The following is a 6,207-nucleotide window of genomic DNA, read 5'->3' as shown; positions in this document are numbered from 1 at the left end:
TATATATATATATAGTCATGGGACGTGGAGTATAGTGTGGGAGTTGAGTCAAGGGAATTGTAATAGATATGTATGATGTGGGGGGGGAGAGTGGAGGCAGCGGATTGGGGGAGAGGGGTTGTCACTTTGAGGGGTAAAAAATATAACTATTGCACTGTGTTGTACAGCTGAAACTAATTCTAAAAAATGTGTATTTCACAATAAAAAAATAAATTACTGAAAATGAAAAGAGGTGCTCAGAGTGGTTTCCATCAGCATGAAGACAGTTCTGATTATAATAAACTACTGCTTGAGCAATGCTGACCAATGTTTCCACTTGTGTACATTTCTTTTGGCACCCTCGGTATATATATATATATATATATATATATATATATATATATATATGCCTGACCTCCCCTCAGAGTTTTAGATTAATTTTAGGATGGGAACCAGGTATTGATATTAAAAGAAGAAGAGAGACAAAAACTTCTCTAGTGGTTCTAATGGGGACCCAGAGTAGAGAAAGTCTGCTTTATGAGTCCCATATTTATTATGTTATTTTGTTTATTGTTTGTCTTCCTCACTAAAATAGAAGTTTCAAGAGTGCAAGGATATTTTTCACTCCTTTGTTTATGTATGTGTCTCTACTGCCTTGAATAGTGACAACCACACAGTAGTTGACCAACAAATGTTTGTTGAATGAATGACAAAGTGATAAAAATAGGATATTCAGCAGAAGCAGAGGAAGAGGAGCACTTGTCTGGTTTTGGTTAAGGAGTGGAAGGAAGAGTCAGCAAGTTTTCATGAAAGATAAAAAGCTGAATCAACAAGGCGAGGTTACAAATTGGATAGGTGGGGTTTGACAGAGATACAGCAGAGCCCTAGGATTTGAAAAAAGTTGACTGATTTCCAGCCGGTTTACATCTCTATCCAGGTTCTGATCTGGTGAGAGAACCAATGAGATAAAGTCTGGCAAGAGCTTGCTAGAGAGGCACAGGAAACGCCTGGAGTGAAAGTGCCGGGGCGGGGGGAGGGTGGGTGGCCGCAGTCGCTAAAGCTTCCGCCAAACAAAAGAAAATAGCACTTCCGGTCATACCATAGACGCGTCGCCGGCTTTCTTCATCAAGGTGAGTGTAAAGGAAGGGACTGGTCATTCTCACAAGTGAATGCTCAAACATGCCAGGGAAACTTTCCTCCTTGCTTCAACATGGGGTGGAAAGAATTCACCCCACAGTATGAAGGATGTTTCAGACGCTAGTGGTTCTGATCGCCTCACTATCTCCTCTCCTAATCCTCCGGAGATAGGCCGTTATCCCCTCCCCCTTCTGACTTTTGTGGTCCTTTTATCTCTCCTCATTCTTCACATCTCTTTATACTGAATCCTTTTCCAGATCTTTCTGAGCCTGGTTCATTCTCCCTACCACAGATTTCTTTCCTATCTCTTACTCCTATCTTCTACTCAGTCCCCTTTAAGCCTCCGAATTTTTGCACCCCCTTTCCCCCACTCTGAACCTACAGTCTTCCCTTTTTTCCCCTTCTGACCCAGTATCTTATCCCACTGAAGGCTTCTGATCTCTCCTGTACCTGTCCTGCAGAGGCCAGTGAAGAAATCGGGTGTGATTTCAATTTCAAGGTCAAGGCTATTTTAAAATAAGCAAAGAAACAGATTTTAGAGCCCTAAGAAACAAAGGGGACGCGTTCAAATTATTACATCCTTTTATTTATATTTTTACTCTTAAAAAAATACACATCAGATATTGCACTCGTTTCAACTGTCCAGTCATGACTTTTTTTTAAATTTAAAATTTTGGCATAGAACTGAATCCCCAAATTTTTATGGCATGGTAAACAGCGTGTTTTGTCTATAACCTGGTGTCAGCTGTAGAAGATGGAAGATTTCCCACCCCCTTTAGAACTTCTAGAGCAAAAAGGATGGACAGATACGACATCCAATTACAAAAGTATTATTTCATGAGTTGGGTTTATTATGCAAATCCGTTTCTGGTCTCTGGTAGTAACATTGAACAGTAAACTGGCAGATTTTTCAAAGATTTTTTTCCCCAGGAGTTTTGCAAGTATTATCTGTTTTGCTGCATTGTGAGCTATCTTTTTTCCCCTCATTAGTTGCAATGTGAAATGTATTTTTCTGTTTCATTTACCATGTGTAATTGATCTGGTTAGAACCCTAGTTAATAATCACAATTTATTATTGCAATTCTTTACCCAAGAGAAAGGAACTGATCATTAAATTTATAATGATGTTCAGGGTTTTTTCAGGCTCTAAAGGAGAATTTAACCAAGCATCTACTTGAACAAGCAGTTTATTCCTCCTCTTGTAACTAGTATTTTATGTGCCCAAATAAGAGGTGATTCTTTTTTCTAGGCCAGGTATAGTTTTCAGTTCTTTTAAAGTAAACAATGAGGCAGAGATTTTATGACACCAAATTATTTAGGAACTTTTTCAAAGAGTATTGCTGATGTCTCTTTATTCTCTATTGAAATCACAATTATACAGTTATAAATATCACATTGGCTTCAACCCATTGTGCATGCATCCATCTATTCATTCAGTAATTTTTTTATTGAATAACTTTTATGTGCCAGACAGTGTTCTAAGCATTGAGGCTACAATAGTGGAAAATAAAAACAAAAACATCCCATAAGTTTGGAAAAGCTTTATTATCGTTTTCATTTGTTTCAAGGTAGTTTTTGATTTCCTGTTTTTATTTTCTCTTTGATCTATTGGTTGTTTAGTAGCATATTGTTTAGTCTCCACATATTTGTGTTTTTTTCCAGTTTTCTTCCTGAAGTTGATTTCTAGTTTTATGCCATTGTGGTCAGAAAAGATTTCAGTCTTGAATTTATTGAGGTTTGTTTTGTGGTTCAATATATGATCTATCCTGGAGAATGTGCACACTTGAAAAAATCTGTACCCTGAAGTTTGGGGATGAAATATTCTCTAAATGTTTATTAAGTTGATCTTGCCTAATGTGACATTTAAGGCCATTATTTTCTTATTAATTTTCTGTGTGGATGATCTACCCATTGATATGAGTGGGGTATTAAAATCCCCTACTAATATAGTATTACTGTGAATTTCTCCTTTTATGCCCATTAACATTAGCTTTATATATTTCATTGTCGGAAAAGTCATGACGTATTTTTTCTGTTTTTCATTGCAAAAATGTGTCATGACTTTTCCGACAACCTAATATTTAGGTGCTCCTATGTTGGATGCATAGATATTTATGATTATTATGTCCTCTTTTTGGATTGAGTCCTGGAAACAAAGTCTTTCAAACTATAGCTGAGAGACAGACTATAAATGAATATATAATAAATATGTAATAGGTTGCGATGGGGAGGGGCTGTACTATTTTAGATAGGATGATCAGGAAGGCCTCCTGGTAAGGTGAAATTTGAACAGAAACCTAAAGGAAGTGAGGGCATGAACTATACAGATATTAATGGGAAAGCAGGATATATCTATGCCAGTGTCTCTGCATTTGTTGTTCACTTTGCTTCCTGCAGTCCCCACTCCCCCACAGTCACTTTTCTGCATAACATTAAGCAACACTGCATACTTAACTGATCTAATCTACCCACATAAATTCCCCATATTCTTTTTTTCCTGATTAGCTTCTTGCTACCATTTAGTGAATTGTGAGTTACCAGCCCAAGTAGGAAGACCTGTATCTACCTCCATCGTCAGTGTTTCTTTGTGGTGCACTGTGCTATCCTATAGCATATTTGCTTACCTCTCTCATTGCTCTTATCACTGTGTGTTCATTATATGTTGCCCATAAATGCTTGATATGTTAAATGGAAATGAATTCAGTGCTTGTTTGTAACAGACAAGCTTTTAAATATAGTTGGTCACCTAATGTTAAAAACCACCGTCTGAGGTCAGTATTATCATTGTCATTTTATTGATAAAAACAAAACTCAGAGATGAATAGTAACTTGCTACATGGTGGTGGAATTCATGGAGTTAGTGTCTGTAGGATACTCATTCCTGGCCTGGTTCTTTCTTTCTATCTGTCTCTCTGTTTATTAATGACAAATAGAAAATATATAGAATATTTTATTTTATTATTTTATAAAACATAATCTGAGTATAGAAATTTCATTTTTTAAAGTTTGCTTTCACAAATCAAACTATATCAAGTGCTTTAATTACTTCCTAGTTATAAATATTAAAAGTTGAGAGGTATGATGACTCTTTTTACTTGAACATTTTCTAATAAAAAATTTAAACAAGCATAAGTTCAAGGAAGAGTAGTACAATGAATAATTTTATACTCTGAACCTAGATTCAGCAGTTCTGAACTTTTGCCATATTAGCTTAGTTGTTCACTCACTTGCTCACTCTATCCATTTATCCCTTTTTTATTGAGGTATAATTTTTATCTCTTTTTTGATCTATCTATTTTGGCTGAACCATTTGAGATTTGCAGGCATTATTTTTAAGAAAAATACATGCAGAATGGTGCACAAATCATAGGTATACAGCTCAAAGCATTTTCACAACGTAAACACACCTGCATAACCACCAGGGAGATTAAGAAATAGAACATAATCAGTATCTGGAAAACCTTGAATGTTTCCTCTTCAAATCACAACTAAACTCCAAATTAATCACAATTCTGGCTTCTATCACTGTATAATAATTATACCTGTTTTTGGATTTTATAAAAATACAATAGCATAGTATGCATTTGTGTATGTGTGTGTGTCTTCTTTGGCTTAAGATTTTGTTTTTGAGATTCACCTGTGTTATTGGATGTACTAGTAATTCATTCATTCTCATTGATAACGCATTCCACTGTGTAAATATACCACAGTAAGTGGGCATTTGGGTTGCTTCCATTTTTGGCCTGCAAATAGTACTGTGAACATTTTATTTAGTACATGTCTTTTGGTGATATATGCACACATTTATGTTGTGCATATACCTAAAAGTAGAATTGCTGGATATAGGTGTTTTATATATATAATTAACTTTAGTAGATATTGTCAACCAGTTTTCTGGTTAAAAATTCCCAAGAGAAATGTTTAAGATTTCCAGTTGCTCTAGAACAGGGGTTGGCAACCTTTTGAGATGGAAAAGCCGCCAGGGGTCAGCAAACTGCGGCTCGCGTACATGTGGTTCTGAAGTAAAATTGAAAATGAAATAAAACTATCATAGTTCATTTATAAAATTTTTAAAGGCTATTATTCACATAACGGTGATTATGTAAAAATTTATTTATGGCTGTCGAATAATTTTTAAATTGTTGTGAGGGACAAGATTGGCTCTTCCAGGGGTCAGCAAGCTTTTGAGATGGAACGTACCCAAAGAACCGCGAGCTGCAGTTTGCTGACCCCTGCTCTAGAATATTGCCAGCACTTGTCATTGTCTTTTCTTTTTAAGAAGAAAATGTAGCCATTCTAGTGATTATAAATGGTATCTTGTTGTGGTTTAGCTTATATGCCCCTGATGTTATATGCACATCTTTCCATATGTTTGTTGGCCTGGGTATCTTTTTATGAGGTGCTTGTTCAAGTCTGTTAACAGCTTTTTCTCTTGGATTATCTTTTTCTTATTGATTTTTAGGTGATGTTTCTAGATTAATTATGTGAATACTTTGTTAGATATATTTATTGCAAGTTTCAGTTGCTTGCATTTTTTATCTTTTTGTTTTTTAAGGATTTAAATTTTCAAGTATTTTTTTTTTCAAAAGGTTTTATTGGGGAATTGGGGAAGGGGAACATTGTGCTTTTCCAGGACCCATCAGCTCTAAGTCGAGTTGTTGTCCTTCAATCTTAGTTGTGGAGGGCGCAGGCTCAGCTCCAAGTCCAGTAGCCGCTTTCAATCTAGTTTTTTGGGGTGGGGGCACAGCCCACCTTCCCAGGCGGGAGTCCAACTGGCAACCTTGTTAAGAGCATGCGCTGTTACCAGCTGAGCCATCCGGCCGCACCTTGGTGGCTCAGCGGCAGCTCAGCTAGGGTGCTGCTCACTGGCCCATGTGGGAATCGAATGAGTAACCCAGTTACTCAGAGCTCGCAGTCTAACCAACTGCGCCACCTGGCCCCCTGCATTTTTAATCTTTTAATGGTGTCTTTTGATGAAGTGAATATCTCAATTTTAATATTGTTCAATTCATAATTTTCCCCTTTGTGATCAGTGCTTGTTTGTCCTGGTTAAGAAATCTTTGTCTTTCTCAAGGTCAGGAAGGTATTTTT

At 36.5% G+C, this 6,207-nt stretch overlaps 1 protein-coding gene across 1 annotated transcript in view; it reads left to right on the top strand.

The window, feature by feature from the left end:
* The first annotated feature begins 1,039 nt into the window (after positions 1-1,039).
* Positions 1,040-6,207, top strand: part of MAGED1 (MAGE family member D1) — a 54,656-nt gene continuing 49,488 nt past the window's right edge. Inside the window, exon 1 of the mRNA XM_019634337.1 lies at positions 1,040-1,109. The gene's annotated coding sequence lies outside the window, so the exon portion shown is untranslated. The remainder of the gene's footprint in view (positions 1,110-6,207) is intronic.

The sequence above is a fragment of the Hipposideros armiger genome, unplaced genomic scaffold (genome assembly GCF_001890085.2).
Source record: "Hipposideros armiger isolate ML-2016 unplaced genomic scaffold, ASM189008v1 scaffold_1587, whole genome shotgun sequence".
Lineage (NCBI taxonomy): Eukaryota > Metazoa > Chordata > Mammalia > Chiroptera > Hipposideridae > Hipposideros > Hipposideros armiger.
This window is presented reverse-complemented; position numbering and strand designations above follow the sequence as displayed.